The sequence below is a fragment of the Amblyomma americanum genome, chromosome 4, assembly GCF_052857255.1.
Source record: "Amblyomma americanum isolate KBUSLIRL-KWMA chromosome 4, ASM5285725v1, whole genome shotgun sequence".
Lineage (NCBI taxonomy): Eukaryota > Metazoa > Arthropoda > Arachnida > Ixodida > Ixodidae > Amblyomma > Amblyomma americanum.
In genome coordinates this window covers 211,480,369-211,501,536 of record NC_135500.1, presented here as the reverse complement: position 1 = coordinate 211,501,536, position 21,168 = coordinate 211,480,369, and the positions used below count along the sequence as shown (strand labels likewise).

The 21,168-nt window shown below is 50.7% G+C and overlaps 1 protein-coding gene and 1 pseudogene across 1 annotated transcript in view; one reads left to right on the top strand and one right to left on the bottom strand.

Annotated features, from left to right (window-relative positions):
- Nucleotides 1-1,451: 1,451 nt before the first annotated feature.
- Nucleotides 1,452-2,895, bottom strand: LOC144130003 (uncharacterized; annotated as a pseudogene).
- Nucleotides 2,896-6,722: 3,827 nt separating this feature from the next.
- Nucleotides 6,723-21,168, top strand: part of LOC144129250 (LIM domain transcription factor LMO4.2-like) — a 111,382-nt gene continuing 96,936 nt past the window's right edge. The window contains exon 1 of the mRNA XM_077663262.1: nt 6,723-7,210. The gene's annotated coding sequence lies outside the window, so the exon portion shown is untranslated. The remainder of the gene's footprint in view (nt 7,211-21,168) is intronic.

Below are 21,168 nucleotides of genomic sequence, written 5' to 3'. Positions count from 1 at the left end.
GCATTTTTTGCATGTGCTGCATAATCTCTGTGATGCTATCTCTGTGCAACTTGTTCCAGCTAAACCAAATGGTGAAAGAGTCCTCCAGTGCTTCAACAAAAGCAAATAGCTCACGTGTCGGATACAGCAGGCCGCCCTGGTCACAGAATGCTGTGAAGGATGAAAGTTGCTTCTCTGCGTTCTCTGGTGGTGTAAGGAGAGCATCGAAGCAATCTTGACATTTTGTTGCGAGGACCTTTCGTCGTGCAACATATCCTGTCAGGTAGTACACCAGTCTGGCATCGCTTGTTTGCGCTGGATTAATGTGATCGGGTGCTAATGTGGTGGGAGAGGTCTGGAGAATGCTAGACGCTTCATCCAGTTTACCAGAGTCCAACAGGGTGTCGACGTGGCTTGCTAATTCAGCTGTCCCAACTAGAGCCTCGAGCGTTCCACCTGCACAATTCCCAGTACCTGGAGCTTTTACCAGATTATAAAAGCTAAGGCAGTTCACTGCTGTGAGGAACTGGGCCGATGTCGGGTGATCGTTGCAGCCATTAAATTGGCGTATTATGCCAAAAAGCTTTTCAATTGCATCTTGACTAAGCCTTGAAGTTAAAAGGTACTTGTAGCCAATTTTTTCGTTGAGGTAGGTCAAGAGTTCCAGAGTGGCTTTCAAAGTTACTCTAAGCCCCTCGGCAGTGCCAGGTGACAGGAAACCAGCCATTGAAGGCCCTGTGTTCGCTTCCCACGCATCAATATGCAAGGGCTTTTTTCAACACATCTTCTTTTTTCGTGTTCGGCCTGAGTGAGCTTGATGGCACTCTCGATGTCATTGCATCGATCAGATTATGCATGAAGGCGACGAACTTTGCTGTAGCATCGGCGTGGTCACAGGAATCTGCAATTTCGTTCTTGTACAAAAACAAGCCATGCAGAACTTGTGGGCTAAAAAGGTGGAATGCCAAATTGACCTTCATTTTTTCAAAGTTATTAGGACTCAAGTGGACATTAGTTATTTTTGGAATTGCTTTCAATGTGACTTGACACTTGTCATGGTCATGGGCTATCTTGATCGGCCTTACGTCCACATGCCCCTCTGGTGTTTTGAAGCCTGCCTTGATGAAGCCATTGCGGACACATTTTACTAAGTGTGGAAAGTCGGAGAAGAAGAAAAGGCGTCTGTCATCTCCACAAGGATGGGCTGTCGATGGTTTGATAGCTTTTGAGCTTGCCGAAATGCGAAAATTGCGCCACATTGCCCGATTCCATGACGCCCCATCACAGGTGACGTAGTCAACCTTAAGACCAGCATTTTCAGAAAGCAGCACAGCTTCCACAAGAATCTTCGAGAGCAACGGTGCTTTAACATTTCCCTTTGAAGCGAAAACACCAAGGATTTGATGCCATGATCCTGAAAGAGGCTGAAACATAATAACCAGTCCATGGTCACAAGTAACTGTCTTGTCAGCCTAAGGAGTGTAGGGGCCAAGATCAACGAATCCGTCCACTTTACCAGAGCCGCTTGCAACAGCGAAGTTTTCTGCAAGCTTCATCTCGTCGACAATGAGGCCACCATGGCACTCAAATTCAGTCATCTCTTGCGTTTTTCTTGATATGCCAGAAAGCACTGCTGTATTGAATCCAAATCTGCTTTCGTATTTCTTCATATACTTCCTGAGACAAGTGCGGCTAGGCAGCACAAGTATTTTTTGTTTTCGTACATGGTCGTAGAGACGTGGACTTTTCATGTGCATTATTATAGATTCTAGCATCCACTCTGGATTATAGCGCATCCCTTTGACAGATTTTCGGCTTCCAGCCTCAAAACACTGCATTATTGCAACTCTTTGTTTTTGTGGAAGCTTTTCGATCTTTTTTAGCACAGTACTTTCTTCAATATCCTCATTCTCCTGCTTCATTTGAATGATGGTTCGATCCAAGCTTTTTACTTTGGCTCTTAGACGTCTCACTGCTTCGGTTCTTGCCCTCAACTTCTTTCCATAATCATAACTGACATTTCGCTTCTTTTCCCGGCACCGTTGATTAATAAGAAGCCTTCTCAAATACTTGCAGGCGACGCACCGCATCTCATTTTCACTGACGGCACCTTTGCACCGTATATGATAAAAGCCTTCGCTCCATTTTATCATTTTTGAGCAGCTAACACAGCAGAACTCAGTCAGTAACCCCGCTCCTGCGCAAACCTGCATGCTGTCAACCTCCTGCAGCACGGACGCTGGATCACATTTCTCGTCTATCGCCGTGAGTTCCACACCCCGGACGAACACCTGATGCTTGACAGCGGTGCCCTCGCTGCGGAACAAAACAAGCTTCTGAGCATGGAGGAGACCCATGTTCGGCCCTGGCTGGCACACACTATACGACACTGTAAGCGGCTCTTCACAAAAAACATGCTTTCCCCATTTGTCTGATGGGAGGGTGACGTTTCTGGCATCCGAAGTTCTTAGTAGGTCTGGTTCGGCAGATGCGGGTGCCTCTGCTGAAACGTCGCTGGCCTGCGGAACTGTTCGCCGCCTCTTCGAAGGCACGACCTGAGGGTGCAGTCGCTCCTTTGGGTTTCTCTTCTTGGGCACGGGCTTGGAGAGATACTTAGGCACGTTCGGGAACTTCGTTGGAACGGCATCGGGCTGAAGGACCGGTCTGATTCTTTCCAAACGTACCGTCTAACCTTGTATGTTGTGTTCGAAATGACGCAACACAAACTGAGGGTCAAAATGAAGCTCGCAAAAAGCGGCGTTCCGTTCAATGGGCTTGTCGGCTCTTGGGATATTCCTCTGCCACTTCAGAAAAAGCTCCTCGTCCTTGGGCACACCGAAAAGCAACAACTTCTCTGCACGATTTGTACCCGGTTGTGCAACCGGGCACAAAACAGCGGCTTTGACGTCAGCTCATCACATGCACATTTTCAACAAGCCAGAAAAAGCGCACAGCGTACGGAAACCACTCAAAACGACCCAAAAAGCGCTGAAAACGCGGGCAAATAGGCCTCCCATGCGCTCAGCTTGACGTGTAAACGACGGCGAGCGCCACCTCGCGGATGCATCATGAGGCTGCACTGTGGTTCCCGTAGGAGCCGCTTGGCGGTAATCACACTTTAGTATTCCAGCCACTGTAGCACGGGCAAGCGGAACCTGTTTTGCCTACCATGCGAAAGTCGCTGCTAACATCAGCGCCACCGCATCTTCGTGACGTCGCGGGGTGAAGGAGGTCCATACCCTGGGGTCTACTCTCCCTCCTGTAAACTATGTGGCCAACATGCCACTCTATCCCACATACTCTGGGCTTGCCCTCGGAACTCCCATCTCGGGATTTGCAGCTCTCGAATCCAGACCAGTGGGAGGCCGCATTGCTCAGTTCCGACTCGGACACACAGATTCGGGTTGTGACAAAAGCCCTAGAAGTCGCCGAACGTCACGGTCTCATGGCCACTTGATAGGCTATAACCCAACGCCATCTGCTACTTTTGCCGACGAAAATAGTTTATCCTCCTCCTCCTCCTCCTCCTGCATGACTGCATTTAGAAGCGGGGCTTTTGTATTGCTTTAATTATCTCCTTGTCGCAAGGCCTTTGTATTTCTCGAATCATCTCCTTGTCACTGCGAGGTACGTGCTATCTTTGCCAAGGGTAACCAGGCAAGGACTCTTGCTTCGCAGCCGTACAGTGGGTCCCTCACGAAACCCCTAAAGACCAAAAGGAGGTCTCGAAAGATGAGGTAAAGGGTTAACCTTACACCTGCACAGATCCAGAGCTAAAGGGGTGCCTCAAGTTCCTCAATACACGGCCAAGAAACAAACTCCGTTGACTAATTACTTTTCTGAAACACGGCATGCCGTTCTGCCACAGCTCGGTGTGCTGCCGTTAAGCTAGAAAGACGAAGAAAGGCATCGAGAACTGTGCAGGTTTATTTTCCAGCACACGCCCTGTACTCTACAGCACACACTGCACATCACACTCTCGTCGCGCCTATCCCCGGCCGTCGCTGGCAGAGTAGCACATCACACTCCCATGTCGTCTAGTCCTTTAAGAGGGGTCGATGCCTGTATTTCCCTATATTAGATAACATAACTATGCAAATCGACTTCAATAAACTTAACCAACGGCAGCTCCTCTGTTGAAGAGGGTGAACCCGACGTTCTCTCTGCTCGAAGGTCAGTCGCCCACCCCGACAGAAGAAGGCGGGGTTGCCCTTCCGTTTCAAGTGACAGTCGTTTGAGCAGCAGCGCCGCCCCAGTCGTAATTACTCTTCCACTTGCGGCTTTCGACTCATAAAAAGGAAAAAAAAAAGTGGTTTGCTCGTGCCGCGGCGCCCCAGGCTCGTCTCTTGCCCGTCACCCCGGCTAGAACGGGTGGTTAGCCGCGGACTGCAGCAGCCACGTATAGTGTGGCCTTGTCGAGACCAGTCAGCCGGAAAAGACCTTGTATAAAGGGCGTGCAGAGTGGCTCCCTTTTTCCTTAATGCGGTAAACGATTTGTAGTGGCTTTTATAATACAAAGGAGCCTACCGATTAGGGAGTTCGGGGAACAGCAGGGCGCCAGTGCACAGAACAACAATGGCCCTCGCTTTATTGACCTGCTCATGCGCACGGGCGTCCCGCTAATCTACTATCCACATTATCGATAGCTTCTCTCTGTTCTACAAGCTCCTTCTAATGGCACTCTGTTGGGAACGGAAACAAAGAACGGGTTAGGATATTTGTATTCAGGCTCAACCAGCTTGGAAATGCATGGACGCCGTTAGTTGACGCAATAAAGCTGAATGAAATACGCGCGCTTTGCTAGCCGCTTGGTTCCTTTAACCTCCACTGTCATTTTTGCTGGAAAGTAGGTAAGCACCACACTTGGAAACAAAATTGGGGCTGTTCGGCCGAAGCAACTGCAGTAACCTTCAAATCGAGTTAGAGTTTGTATGCACATGCTAGAAGTAGCGCACCACGTGGATTTTCGCTTTGCTAATAGGTTTAAAAAAAAATGAGCAACTAAGTTCCAGGTAATTCGATGCCTGTCAGTATACCGAAATATGACTACGAAATTCTATCGACGCAAGTTGGTTAGCAACGCGGGAGGCTGAAAGCTGCGCAGTAAGAATGCACCCTTCCACTGATGTCCCTGATTAAGGAGCACGAATGTGCCACTATGTCCGAGGGGCTGCAAGAGCACGGTTAATAGTGCGTCGTGACACGATATTCCATTGTGTGGTCGTGGTGAACAGCAGGTATCGTAATGCAAACTCTGGCTGTCACAGTAAACGAAGCCTGAGAGACTACTGGCCTTCTCAAGGGACCATCACGAGAGAACAAAAATCTACAATCCCTCTTGGCTGTCCCCATCGTCCTAGAGAGAGCGTCTGCTTCAATGTCCACATAAAGCTCTATCGTTGTAAGGGTAAAGAGATGGGAGGAAAAGGAAAGGCGGAGGTGTCATCTGCCCTAAACAAGAAGAGAAGTGGGAAAGGATAAGTAGCGGAGTGAAAATACAACGTATACAAGACTGGGTGCATGGGTAACCTGGGTAACCTGTACACTTCAAGTAGTGCAGAAGCAGTCCAGTAGCTTTTGGAGGTTCTGGCACGTCAGGTCAAGGTCCCAGCAGACTGTAAGCAACTGTGGATAGGAAGAACGCCGGCATCTCTGCGCTTGTCTTTGATTTCAATGCCTTGCACTGTAGGCTCCTCTCTGTACGCTGGACACCCAGTAATACTGCGGAAAGCAAAGATACTAGCTAGCGATGTACGATGTTGAAAGGTTAAATAGAGCTCTTGGTGGATTTTTTGCCTGGTCATGGTTTCTTCCTTAAAGGATGACATAAAAAAATACTAATTTCACTGCATTTCAAGCACCATTTCAGAGTAACAACTGTCCCTCTAGCTCCTCAGTGAGGTCAGACGGTTCGCTTTTATATTACGCCTGAATGAAAAAAAAAATATCATCTGTCTACATTCTGCGCCTTTTTTTTTTTTCCGCGTACACCACAAGTGCCTTCAAAGGGTTGCGGGAGCAAAGGAACAAGAAGAATTATTCACATAGAGATTAGCATCAAACATATATCGACATCGATTGGCATATGGATGGCAATATAGATTGATATAAACATAAAAATTACTCAACATTTACTTTCAAACATGTACGTAAATTAAGTTGCGTAACTTGTCGTGAGACCCTGCAACAAGGTGCACGCGGCTAGGCCAGAGTAAATAAAGTAAGCAGTCCAGAGCTGCAAGTTCAACTTTCGGTCCTTAGCACAATCTCTTTGCGGTTACCGGCGGCGATGCCTGCGCCTAGCCCTCGGTCCACGAGACAGAAAATACCGAGAGAGATACAGCTCGCAAAAGAACCAGCGAAAAAAAAAAGAAGAGAAAGCGAGAAAAGATGACGCACGGGGCAATGAAAAAAGACAGCTCTCGCCATAAAAGCCGCAGCCAACTACAAAGCGCCAACCTCTTATGTTGATTGCGGGAGGCGTGCGTTAAGTCGCGGCCCGGGCGTCCTCCCAACCACCTCCCTGCGCCCCTCGCCCTCGGTAACGTTGAATGATCCGTCCGATTCACTCCCACGGCGCTGAGCTGCTCCGACGCCTCTCCGTATCGCGCGCCCTTTCTCCCCCTCAAAACGTCCGCCCGGAAGTGGCGTCTCACTCCGTCACTTCCGGCGCTCGTGAGCGCGCGCGTCGTTTCGCTCTCTCTGGCGCGCCGCGGCAAAACGGCTCCACCGGCGCGCCCCCCAGTCGCGCTCGAACCTCGCCAGCAGACGCTACGTCGGTGCAGCGCACGATCGAAGAGCTGAGGGGCTCCGCCGTGCCGTGCTCGTCCCGTCGCTGCGAGAAGACTTGCCTCTGTCCAGCTCGTACGAAAGCACAGGCCTTTGTCGCGAGAATGATGTGCTGCGTCGGAACTTTGTGTGACTCAACCTGATCCCTCCGAGGTTCTTAGTCGGCGAGCTTCGGTCGCTTCCGGGCGCTCTGTGAAGATTGCGGTTTGGTTTCGATCTCACGCGGCGTTCGCTGACAGAGCGCGCGCTTCCGTTCTCGGATTTGAGAGTGCGTCATACACAGTGTGTTCCGGAGCGGTCGAGGTGTTTGTGACCTCGGGACAAACACTGCTCGGAAGAGACAACCGACGCTCGGGCAAACTGTGCCACCGACACCGCGTGTGACAGCGAGTTGCTGGCTGCTGCTCCCCACCCTTCGTACAAACGTCGTCGCAGAATTCAGGTGAGTGCTCTTTCCCCTTTGCTCATTCGTTCTAGCAAGCGAGGTGGCCCCGGAATCCATCCAATGAGGCTCTAATTTCGTAAGAAGCAAGCATTTGGCTCACGTAAGCATTTGATCGCGTAATGACGCCCATCGGGGTGAGCGCGTGCGGGGTCGCAGGGGCCGACGACGATGCATAATTACGCAACCCGAACCGCATGACTGCGTTCGTGGAGGTCTTGTTTTAGCACTTAATAGGACGGCAGTGTCGCAAGCCATTAGTGCCACCGTAATTAACAAAGTGCTTGCCAACGCCGGGTCTCTCTCTTCTTTGCATTTTCGTCTCGTTTTTCTTGTCGTAGAATCAGGGTCTCTATCGGCGAAGGTAGAAAATATGGATCTTCCGTGTATGTTCGATAATCAGGCTGGCTGTCGTCTGAGAAAAACCGGCCTGAGTGCTTTGCACTTAGCGCAATTAGGAGAGCAGTATTTTAGTGCACTCCGAGTGCTTTCAAAAATGAAAGAAAAAAAAAATACTCGAGACTTGTGCTGACACTCTGCTACACACACGAAGCTTTAAGAACGGGAAAGCTCTTCTGGACTCAGTGCATTATCGTCGCCGTAAAAAAGCCGACATGGCCATTACTTTTTTCAAATGCGGGCATTGACGTTGCTGACATCGGTCATCTCCTGCGATCATCTGCACGGAACAAAACCTGGATGGCAGTACCTGATTTGGCAGCATCTACGGAGCGGCCGTACGTTCTAAAACAGAACTGTGCACCAAAAAGACAGAAAGATCCCAACATATATGTGCGGAGAAGGCAGAGAAGTGTGCGGCGGTGTCACCACTATCAGCCTTTTGCGTGCATAAAAGGGGACATTTACAGCGGGAAGCGTGCGAGTGGTCGTCGCTTGTACTCGGCGGCGCTGCCTGGGACGCTTTTTAAGGCTATAACGGCTCCACGTGTGCTTGCAGCTGTCAGGAGAGCGCTGTAAAAGACAGTGACAACCTGTTTACCCAGAACGAAAAGGGCCCTGCGACTCTCGGCCAGGTATTACGGCGCTGGTGGATTCGCGCTTCCGCCTGCTAACAGCCGCGTGTGGGCTTTACAAGTGAGGGGCGACGCCACGACGAAGTGCGAGAGTGGTGCGTGTCGTTGTGTGGATAATATACAACGCATAAGGATGATGTGTGTTGTTAGCTTCGGCAGGTCAGCGGCGTGGCAAATGTATAAAAGAAACGAACAGCTCGCTGCCCGTCTTTGACTGCATCATTATCCTTGTGTGAGTGTAGGCGTCCGTTTGCATGCTCCAAGTACACTCTCAGTCTTTATTATTCTCTTGCTGCAAGTTTGCCGTGTCTCTTTTCAGCGTAAGTAAGCAACCTTCTCCATCTTCCCAGTAATGAACGTCGCCGATTCCGACCCTTTGGGAGTTTTCTTCTTTCCTTTTATTTCTATCAACGAAGATGTATTTGGTGCATACGGTGCGTACGAATTTCGATGGAGGCGAAATCCTAGAGGCCCGTGTATACTGTGCGATGTCAGTGCACGTTGAAGAACCCCAGGTGGTCGAAATTTCCGGAGCCCTTCACTACGGCGTCCCTCGTATAGCCTGAGTCGCTTTGCGACGTTAAACCCGCATAAACCAAGCATACGTGTTGAGTACATTCGCAGTCTTCTGTGTAGTTTTGCTTCAGATTTAGATGTTTTACGTCACTTTCTTGGGTGGGCTTGCAGGCGGATCGGCGCCTGTGGAGTGCGACCACATTCATACGCTTTCTTTCTGAACTAGGACTAGTCGGACTTCCTCTGACATAACGCTGTCGCGTATCTGTTCCGGATTGCCCTGCTGGCAGTTGACGTAACTATTATGAAACAGCCCCCGATGTGCAGCCATGAAAACATCGGTGTTATTTAGGTAACAGTTTAGATTGGGATGGCATAAAAGCGTCACAAAAAATAAAATAAGATGAAAATAGGGGATAAGAAACGCGTAATGATATACAGCACCGTGTTGAGCGAACTGTAATTTGATTAGAAATCAGTGTGTGGTAAGCGCTGTCATTGTTTTATATTGCTGACAAAGAGAGAAGGCGCTGACGTTGAATGTTGCAAAAATTACGCCAGACGCGTCTGAGAAGTCTGACTGGGTCCGTGCAAAACTGGCGGGTGTCCACTGCCGAACAGCACTACCGGTTCTTAATTACGCAACTGAGTTGCTGGACAACTGCTGCAATTACCGTAGTCTCGTGCGGAATTCAAAGGGCCAACAATGATTCGCTGCAAACGGTGGTTCATGAAAGGCGAGAACGTTGTAGATACCTTGAATATATAACAATCACGAAGGAATTTCATAATACAGTGGTTTTATTAAAGTCTACACTTCTTGTGAAAGCCGCCAAGTAGAAGAGTTCTTCGTGTATGCAGGTGAAACAATTTCCAATCTTTGTTCACGCTCGATGCTTTGAACCAGAAGCCTCAGTTCACAAAATTGGATGTTTATTATGGAAGCACTGACGCCAGCGAATAATTCCTAAGCTTAGAGTTCTGGCCTGCGCATTCAGCAGCCACATGGAAATGAGCACGTGTAGCTAGTTGTGCGCTTTCTGAGGTTGCATAATGTCTTTAGGTTTATGTATCCACGTTAGTCCACTTTAAAAATTGTTCTTGTAAAGCACGTCACCGCCTTCTTCTCAGGGCATCGCTGTCCCCCTAACCACTGAGTTAGCTGACTATGGAGAAAATCTGCGGCGCCTTTTATTTTCCACGCGATCGTGGTGGGCGCTCTGCGGGAGCATTTAACACCTCATTTACCTAGCTCCACTTTCCAGCTCCAAGCGCGCCCTCGCAACAGCTCCTGGTCACGAATTGCGTGCAGAAACACTCCAAAGTGCTCACTGGTGAGCGAGCTCTAGGAAGCGCCGCAGCTTTAAGAAGTCATGACGGGAACGTCTCTCGCTTCGCTAAGCGACTGGAAGCCCGGCCACGATTCCGCACGCCTCGCAGGCAACGCGCGCACTCGTCGGTGGTTCCCCTCACGCCTAGCGGAACTCCGCCGCCAGGCACTTTTCCTCGCAGCGTTTATAATATCGTGCAGCGTGCACCTCCTCACGGTTGCACGCTGTGAAATGGGTCTCAAGGCGTGAAATGGAACTAATCTGGAAAGGTGCAGGCGGTGGGGAGAAGCCGCGCTTGGCAGGAAGACTTTGGAAGAGGAAAGAACGGTAGAGGTCGTTTGGGTTGTGCAACAGCGCACTGCGACCCGAGGCCCACCCGTCACCACAGTCTTTTTTATTTGTTCCCTTATCAAGCTTCCTTCAAGTTACGTGAGCGCGAAGAGCGATACATGACTGGCTACTCTGATCTTTTAATTGTTTTTTTTGTTGTTGCTCTTGGTATTAATGCTAGTGCTGGTGCTAAGACATCTGAGCTCAGCGAACTGAGATGTTATTCCGGAGCACGCTGGATATCCATGGGAATACGGTCGGTTCGCTCCGAAAATTTTCCCCACTTTTGGCTGGCATTTCGTTGAAACGAGGCTGCGGCCACGGCTCGCTGCTCAACTTCGCGGTATTGTTTAAATGCGCTGTTGTCTTTTTTTTTCTTTTGCGCGCTTGTTTTAGGACCTCTCAGCCCTCACAAAGCGTCACCGCTGAGCCGTAGACGCGTGATTAGCGCGAGACAGTGGCTGCGAACTGAACAATCTCCGTTCCCAGCACACGCCGGAGGCGAAACGCATAAAAGAAGAATCCGCGGAAACTAGAAAACAAGTAAATAGAGCGAAGGAGGAAGACACAGCAGAAATAACGAGCTAGTGAAAGAAGCGCGTTGCACCGTCGCTGCAAGCCAATGAGCAAGAGGGCCCCGTTCTCAGCAACACCGCCACCACTGCGGCAGCCACTAATTTGGGGCGCGACGGCATAGAAGCATCATTGTACCGACGGCGACCTCCGGAAATCCGCTGCGCCATGATTGAGAGCGATACCCCTTTCCCCAGAGCACCCCCCCCCCCCCCCCCCTTGCTGTTCTGCCTCACGTGGCCGCACAAACAAGCCCGGCGCCGGTGAAACGTTTGGGAAGGAGCGAGTTAATGAGTCGTCTTTCTCCGCTACCGCGGGGAAACGCCGAGGCCGCCCCCGCCGCCATACACGCACACACAAGCGCCGCGGCGATAAGTCCGTCGCGCTATGCGTCCCTTGTTATCCGCCGCGCTCGTTACGGGCGCCGTAATATGATTGGAACGGCGGCGCGTGGCAGTTGTTGACGAGTCGCCCTTCCGAGAGAAAAAAATAAAAAAGACTAAAAAGGTGAGCCCCAACCGCAGCCCGGAGCCCGCGGCTCGTCAACGAACCCGCCACTCTCGCGAAAACAAAAATCAGAGAGAACGATACCGAGAGAAGACGGAAAAAAGAAAGAAAAAGAAACTGCCGCGTCGTCGGTCAATGGATGCAAAGTCACGACAGGAAACCGTTTTCTTTCTCCTTGTTTCTTTCTTTCCGGTTCTCTCTCTCTCCCCTCCTGTCCTGTTAGTTTGGTTTGCTTCATTGGGCGCCGCGCGCGTTGACACGCCGCGTAGTGAAAACAGGCGCTCGCGCCGGCGTTTGACTCGGCAAATGCATTTTTCGTGGTCCCTTCCCACCCTCCTCACCTCCGTCGACGTCGGGCCGGGATGCAGACGCCTCCCCTTTCCGAAAGGCGAGACGAGCAGCCCGCTAGCTCACCCCCCCCCCCCCCCCCCCCCCCTCCCAGTGAGCGGTGCTCTCGCGAGAAGTCGCGGCTAATGAAGGAGTTCGATTGAGGAGGACAGAGAGCGCACAGGCGGCGGTGGCGGCGTTCTCGGCCGCGGAGCCCAATTAGGGGACGACGAGCTGATGAATGAGGAGACGAACGACCGAGGAGCCCCGCTCTCCGAGAAGTTTCCCGCGGGAAAAGGGAAAGGGAGCGGCCAGGTTGCCGCGAAAAAGCGGAAACCGCGGAGTGCGCGGTGAGTTCGTCGCCTGTCGCTAAAAAAAGGAGAGCGCGCCGGCGGCCGAAGCTAGACGGAACAGTAAAATAGCGAAGGAAACGACGCGCTGCGATAAACGGCCTGACGAGCTCCCTCTGTTTCCCCCTCCGAAAGAGCGGCGCGATGTTCTGTTCGTCATTTTAATTTATTTTTCTCTTGTTTTTTTTTTTCGGGGTTTGGCTCCGCGAAAAGCATTTTTATGGTTGGAGCCACTTGTCCGACGCAGCCGAGCAGACAGCTGTGGCACTGAGAGAGCTTTCTGATTCCTCCTTTGTTATTGACTCAGGTCTTTAGTACTTCGCGCGTCACATGCTCATTCGCGACGCGACGTCAGAAATTCTTCCTTACGCTGGTATACGTGCATGCTACTTTCATCGTAAATAATGTATGCATTGTTTATGATGCCTTTGCCTTTCGAGCAATAAGGAATTCCTTCGTTCGGTCTCATTCTAAAGTAAAGTAGGGCCTATGTCTTTCCGAGCAAGTAATCATAAAGCTAAGCCTGGGAATGTTTTTCCTCATGCACTGGTAGGCACACCTATAGAATTCCCGTGGTCTGAACGGCGTTTTAGAGGCCTTTAACGAACTAAGCACAGTGCATCCTCCCTCACCCGCTGCGGTGGCTCTGTAGTTAGGGCGCTATAGTCGGATACAACTCAATTGGTTTTTGGGGAAAGGAAAGGCGCAGTATCTGTCCCATATATCGTTGGACACCTTAACCGCGCCGTAAGGGAAGGGATAAAGGATGGACTGAGAGACGAAAGGAAGGAAGAGGTGCCGCAGTGGAGGGATCTGGAATAATTTCGACCACCTCGGGATCTTTAACGTGCACTGACATCGCACAGCACACGGGCGCCTTAGCGTGTTTTTCCTCCATAAAAACGTAGCCGCCGCGGTCGGGTTCGAACCCGTATCTCCGGACCAGTAGTCGAGCGCCCTAACTACTGGGCCACCGCGGCGGGTTACAACTCAAGAACGAAGTGGCTTTTCCCCTCCAAAGGACTCCCTTACAGCCAATGGCGTCGGCCGATTCTCAGTACCCTGCTAGTGTGACAAAGCAGAGAGCGGCGCCACAATGTAGAGAAGGAACTATCCCCGATTACGGAGGTACGGGACTATCCCCTTTGATCTGCCTCTCCCTGCATTGCCACGCTAGCATGGTCATGAGACTTGGCCGCCGCCGGAAGGGGCTCCTTTGACGGGAAAATCCGCTTAGTTTTTTAGTTATATCCGAATATATAGTCTATACTGTGCCGCGGCCGCATCGGGATGGCAATGATATGCTTTGCAGTGTCAGTTAACATTAAAGAGTCCTACATGGTCGCGATTAATCGCTAGTTCCGAGGGCCTCCGCTCCGGTTCCGCTTTCTTGAGAGACGACACGTGAGACAGTTACTACGTCTTTCCATTCCACAGATACTAATTTTCAATGCACGGTTCCAATGGGACGGCCGCCCCCAACGGCGATGACTCAGCGGCGAAAATACAAGCGTAAAACTTTTTTAAGCTTGCAGATTGATCACAAATACTGCACGTTGGCACAGTGCGAAAATCCGTACCAATGCTTATGCGTGCGAGAGGAATGCGCGATACAAGCCACTCGGATGACATTGTTTATCGCGGAAGGTTCCTGTTTAATTTGCTTCCTAGTTCTGCATCCAGCTGTTTATACTGCCATAATATTACACCACCGTCAAGGTCACTGCGTTTGCTACGGACTAACTCGCGAAGCCCGACGTCTTGAGGCCAACGTGGAGGCGGCGTTCCTTTGTTTACGAATCGCCTTGCGCCGCTCCGATTCTGCGGGGCTGACCTTGAATCACTGCACGAGGAACAACAACCTTCGTTCCAGGCCTTTCGTTAAGAGCGACGCAAACTCGCTGTACCCAACCTAGAATGTTGTCCAAACAAATCATCTCAAACAGCAGCCATATACGAGCAAGGAGGAGTATATCCATCAGTGCTCTCGGGAAGCTCCAATCGCAACCGAAAACCGGAGCCAAGGGAGATGACAGCGACAGGGGAGGGCGCACCAAACGTAAGCAATTGCCCTAATGGCTCTTGATTGAAGTGACAGGGCTCTTTTACTCCCTTCCCGTTCTCTTGCCTTCCTGGTGCCTTCGTCAGGGCGCTTCGATGCACCACACGGCGCGTCGCGTGGCCGTACGCATATGTGGGTACCAAGGCGGGCAGCGTACGGTTCGAGCCATTAGTGCCTTTGTTGACCTAACGTGGGCGTGCCCCTCGCCGACTGGGGTGGTCGCGGCGTGCGTCCGCCGACGAGTTTGCAAACCGGCAAAAGATAAACGCAAGAAAAGCGCGGCCGTCTGCGTATATGCCCGTCCGAGCGTGCGTGCCGCCCCCTCGCCTTCCCTTTGCCGTGGCCGCATAGCGCTCGCAGGCGAACGTGCATGCGTAATGCTGATTGGACGAGAGACCCGGCGCCTGGCGGCGACATGACACGTGGACTTACAAGTCGTTAGGCGCTACGACGCCCTCTTTTGCGTCGGACTCATGCAGTCTCTCTTGCGTTCGGACATAGACAGACATAGATCGTATAGAACCGCGCCGCTCATGGGGCAGAAAGAAATAGGAAGAGGCGGGGGTAGCAGTGCGGAGTGCGACCAGGGGCTAACGGTGTGTATACATAGGCAGAGATAGGACTGTGTGGTGCTGCTGCCGAAGCGGGTTTGGTTTTCGCATTTCGTCGCGGTTCGCGGCAGCATGCGTCTGTTTGCACAGGCGTGCGCGGTACTGAAAGGAGCCGCGCATTCAGAAAGAGAGAAAGACAAAGGCGGGGGGGTAGAAGGTGACGGTTCTTGTGTGGCCCAAGGGCGTTCCGCCGCCATCAGCATAGTGAGCAAACCACGAATGGTGCCGGCAACGACCATCAAGGCTGGCTTGGGGTGGGGCACCACAGGTCTGCATAGCTGGACCTCGGGCGTGTGCGTGCGTGCGTGTGTTGTGCTTGCGTCGTGGACTGGCGACTTTAAACAGGCGGGGTCCCACGGAAAGCGAGGAATATAGTCTCGCACTGCCTATTACTCATCTCTCTATATCTCTCTCCATGGAACCTGCTGGGCGATCCACGCGGCTTCTTTCACTGTCACGTAAGCTTGCAGGCCGTCGAGAGCTCTCTCTCTCTCTCTCTCTCTCTCTCTCTATATATATATATATATATATATATATATATATATATATATATATATATATATATATATATATATATATATATATATATGCGCATGCAGGCTGGGTGTGAGTTATCTCGGCTTTAGCGTCCACCGGACGCAAACCACTGCGCGCTTATTTTGCTTTTCTACGCACCTGCCCTCGAGTTTGCGCGGCGCGCGTGCGCCTAGAGCAAGCATGTTTACCGAGAGGTGAAGCTATATAGCGCCGCAGTGTCGGCTGTTGACGTCGTTTATACAAAGTGCGGTGTAAGCGGAGGGGCGATGGCGGCAGGTTTGAGTAATGAGCGTATGCTTCCAGTGTTTGCTCTCCGGGCGCGGAGCAGTTTATGCAGATTAGCTCATCGATGCAGTACGTATGTACCTGTTCGCGTGGCGTTGTGCGTGTGTTTTCCTTTCATGTCGATAAGTTGGTTGCTAGATATGGGCGGAGGAGAAAATAGCTCCACTACTGCCTTTCGAATTCGCATGTGTAAGATTGCTAAGCGTTGCTTGCTATGGCGTTGGTCGCAAGAGGTAGAATTCTACATACACCTTGCATTCACCGGAGAGTTTATTCTTGAGAAGGCATGGAACGTTCAGCGCAATCCTGGCAATAACGTTATAATAGCCTGCGTTTGGAGAAGGAAAAAAAAAAAAGTTTACGTCAGGCGTGACAAAATTAACCAGCCAGAATGTGGGACAGGTAATTTAGTACATAAAAAGGGGGGAGGGGTTGAAATAAGTTTTGTACTGCATGTAGTTTATGTGCAAAACAAGAAAGAACACTTACTCGCGTAAGTGCAAACCGCCAAGTGCTGTGATGGAACCGGTGTGGACACCACCGATCGGTGCAATAGTCTCTTTGTGCGCCCTTATCCAGGCCGTCAGAATTCAGTGCGTGGGATCAATTCCCTTCTGGCGACGTGTCAGTCTGCGAGCGGCTCGCCTACTTACATTCGCGATACTATACAGATTTTATACACGTGTATCCTGTAAAAGAGCGTATGATATACTCAGTGAGAACACTCGACACCAAACACTGGTCTGAGTCTGCACGAGAGGAACATGTGCGGTTTTAAGGTTACTCCTGAACTGGCTTGAATGAATTCCAAGAACTAAAAAAAAAAAAACGTGCGTGCGCGGTGCTGTGCATTGCAGCCCTAATGCAACGGGAAGCCTTCGAAGCAGGCGCTCAGGTATTGCCCGATTGCATTCACAGGACTTGTCCTGTGCAAGCGCACCACCTGGCGGGGCAGTGTTGCGCATGTATGCTTTCACGAACTATCATTTATTTGCCAGCTGGGGCCGGTCGCTGACGCATGACGGCGGGGGGGGGCAGATAGTTCTTGGTACGGCAATAGACTCAACACACTTGTGCTGAAAATGAAGCTTCCGCAATAACCGGCCGGCACCGTTGGCTGCCGGCATAGCGTTATAGCGGAAAACAGCAGTTGAATGTTTCGCAAAGTCCGCTGTTACTCTCGAAGAGTTTTAGGCTTTTGCGGCACCGCTGCGATCATTAAATGTGAGGTGAAGGTCTTTCGTCGCGCGGTGCGCCTTCGAATTGCCGCAATTCGCGCCACTTCTCCAACCCAAAGCGGGTTCAGCGTTGGTTCCGCATTTCAACAACAACGCGACCTTGCAAAGTCTTGGTTCCTTGATGTCGGCTAACCACACAGCACATGCGGATTTAGAATCCCCGCACGACCGCGGCAGCGGGTGGCGGCAACGCGGTGACCCCTTTCCAGAACACTTCAACAAAAGAGCCAAGTCAACGGCGTCGGTGTGTGTGAGATGCCGATGGTCCCGATGCTCGTCGTCCCGAAAGTCTAACCATATATGCAAAAAGGGAGCGAGAAACTAGTTCCATAAAAACTTGCCCGTAAACTGCCGCTGCGCGGAAAAAAAAATGCACGGCTTTTCTACCCGCCACGGTGGCTCAGTGGGTAGGGCGCTCGGCTTCTGATCCGGAGTTCCCGGGTTCGAACCCTACCGCGGCGGCTGCGTTTTTATAGAGGGAAAACGCTAAGGCGCCCGTGTGCTGTGCGATGTCAGTGCACGTTAAAGATCCCCAGGTGGTCGAAATTATTCCGGAGCCCTCCACTATGGCACCTCTTTCTTCCTTTCTTCTTTCACTCCCTCCTTTATCCCTTCCCTTACGGCGCGCTTCAGGTGTCGAGCGATATATGAGACAGATACTGCGCCATTTCCTTTCCCCAAAAAAACAATTATTATTATCACGGCTTTTCTGACCGAACGTTTCGTCACGTTATCATCTCTTCGTAATAAGGTATTGTGAGTGCAAAAACAAGACATTCGGCTGCGTTTGAATGCCGGTATAACACTAAAAATATCAGATTGTTCTTCTACTACTAACTTTAGAGCTCGGTTATTTACGCCATTCCCGAGAACTTTGTGATGCACGGTGTCTGCATTATTTTCTCCTGTGTAAACTATTTATTCTACCGTACGGGGACATGGCTATTTGCATTCAGTCACCCTTCTTTACTTCGTCTAATCAAGAGCAAAACACCACTGAATGCACCGCTATTAACTGTTTTCATTTCTCAGCTGACTCTAATGGTACGTTCTGGTTGCTCTAGACATGGTATATTAATCACGCATTTTCATCCATTACCACCCAAGTCATGACGCGCGAGAAAGTTGCATTGAATAATAATAATAATAATAATAATAATAATAATAATAATAATAATAATAATAATAATAATAATAATAATAATAATAATAATAATAGGTTTTTTGGGGAAAGGAAATGCCGCAGTATCTGTATCATATATCGTTGGACACCTGAACCGCGCCGTAAGGGAAGGGATAAGGGAGGGTGTGAAAGAGGAAAGGAAGAAGAAGGTGCCGTAGTGGAGGGCTCCGGAATAATTTCGACCACCTGGGGATCTTTAACGTGCACTGACATCGCACAGCACACGGGCGCCTTAGCGTTTTTACTCCATAAAAACGCAGCCGCCGCGGTCGGGTTCGAACCCGGGAACTCCGGATCAATAGTCAAGCGCCCTAACCACTGAGCCACCGCGGCGGGTCAGCCCTGGTTGCTTTCTCGTTTCGCCTACAGTTCCTTGGCTAAATATAAAGGGAACTAGCACGTGCGCATGCAACTGGAAAAACACGCTCGAAATGAACTCTACGCGGAAACGGGATGCAACCCGTATTGTTCTACATTTTTCGAATACTCTTGCTTCGTTCGTGTTTTGGTGAGAGCCGCCAATACAGTATAGATAAGCCCGGCGCGCGCCTGTCTCTTTATTTCCTCCCCCATCTGCCTGCGCGTGCCACATTGCTCTACATGGCGCCAATGAATCACCGCAGCTGAAATGATGGGAAGTCGCGCGCATGGAACGAACGAGTGAGCAGACGCGGAAGCAGGATACGGTGCCGCAGAGCCCGTCAGACGGAGAATAATATATACGCATGTTAAGAAAGCGTCGCTCGAAGTCTTCCTCCCATGAGCAGCGCTTTTAACAGTGGAATTCATGGCCGCGGCTTGCACCATTCGTTGTGTGACCGTTGCGCGATTAACCGGCTCGTTGCGAAAGCAAGAGCCAGCGATGAGGGCAGAGAGATAGTGTCAGTGAAAGCTGCTCGGTCCCTTACAAAGATGGTCTATATGTACTCTATAGACTTCTTATAGCCTCTATTGTCTTCCTATAGATGTTTCTTTTTGTCTTTTCATAGTCTATAGACAAAAGGCTACTGATAGTATGTGGCCATAAATCTATAGATTGTCTGTAGTCTGTCTATAGGATTTGTGTTGCCTATTCACTGTTCTCTACGGTTTGTCTATAGAGAGTCTATAGACTTTTTAGACAGAAGAACTCTGTGGACAGTCTATAGACTGTCTAAATAAATTTTTCAGGGGAGTGACTCGAGTGAGACGCGCACTACAGGTGGGGCAGCATATTAACCGCTTCCACCACGGTCGGCCGGCAGGGCAAAGGCCGCAGTGATGGGCTCCATCAGCCAAAGTGTGTGGCGAGGGGGATAGCAGGAACCAGGCCTTCCCTAGATGGGGATGGGCGTGCGTTAAAAGGGTGGCGGCGGGGAAACGGGGCGCATTTATTTGCTCGCCTCGGATCCCCTTGCAATCACCTTTCCTTTCCCTTCCCGAAACCGGGCCTCTTTTAGCTTTTCCTTTTTTTTTATTCGGAGCGGCGATCCCTGCCACTTCCTGGCGTTGCTCTGTACGGATGGCGGTGGTGGGCTTTCAGGGAAATCGAAACGACTCTGGTTGCACGGGGTGACGTACGCGATGTTTTGCGCGCAACCACTGACCCTGCGTTTTCTTTGCCGCAGCCCGAACCTCACTCGTTGCGTAGCTTTCCTTACTCCGCTTTGGTTCGTACCGCACGATATATCGTAGACGGGAGCAATAAGTAATCGCAGAGAAAAGAAAGTCGGTACAACAATAGGGTTCCGGAAACAGCTATGCGGACCTCCATGTTTCTGTAGGCAAGCGCCGAAATTATTTAATACAACTCTAGACATGCCACCCTCACGTACCAATGTTCGCGTGTGTTGTTCCTCGTTCATTTTCACACTTTCGTCATTTGTTGTAAGCTCCGGCGCGCCCTCCTTCAGAAAGAATTAATCGCAAAGCAGCTGTCGGTGAATTTGGGCACTGACTTGCGAGGCACAACAGAATAACTTTGAAGATTATTTTTAGTGAGAAGAATGGTGTATCACTTAGGTCTATTTGCAAGTCGCTGTTCTTCTTCCATGGTCTTTTACGTCACATCCGTTGTCTTGGAGACCGGCCGTACTCCCTGCAAGCGGCGAAGCAACAACACTGACAAAGAACCGTGGCCGCCTTCGTCCGCCTATGTCTACTAGTCCTGTTGCGAATGCAGCCTTCTACGTGATGCATTTTTATCTATTCTTACAGACCTTTCAATTGGGTACAAGTAGAGGTGGTAGCACCTCCTCTCTGGACTTTTGCAAACCGTTTCCGAGAGCTCGCGCTGCCAGTCCCACCTTGCTAGCGCTACGCTCTAAGCATAACAGAGTAAAAAAAAGAGTAAGTTGCCCTCTAGCGCATTCTCTTTTATAAAAGAGTGTGCACTAGAGGGCAGCGTATTCCATTTTTACTCCATATAGGCTTATTGGTGTTTAGAGTGCACGCGCACACTGTAACAGTCCACCGTGCAATGTGGCGACACACAGAAAGCGCTGATTGGAAAGGTCTAGAGTTGCTGCGGGATGGAGAGGATTATTGGGCCCTTGCAAAAGTGACATGTGTTCACCTCAATTCTCATTTTATCTACTGAACAGATGCCCCGCCGCGGTGGCTCAGTGGTTAGGGCGCTCGACTACAGATCCGGAGTTCCCGGGTTCGAACCCGACCGCGGCGGCTGCGTTTTTATGGAGGAAAAACGCTAAGGCGCCCGTGTGCTGTGCGATGTCAGTGCACGTTAAAGATCCCCAGGTGGTCGAAATTATTCCGGAGCCCTCCACTACAGCACCTCTCTCTTCCTTTCTTCTTTCACTCCCTCCTTTATCCCTTCCCTTACGGCGCGGTTCAGGTGTCCAACGATATATGAGACAGATACTGCGCCATTTCCTTTCCCCCAAAAACCAATTATTATTAGTGAACAGACAACAAGAGCAGAGCGTACTACATCCAATGGGCTCTATAGGCACGAGGAAACAGCCGTCACTAATAATTCCCAGTTTCTCTCGCGCTCTGCCTTCCCACATTACGAGCGTCTCATGGCGCATCAGCTCAATCAGGCCGCGGGTGCCACCGACGCGCTCCACGCGGTA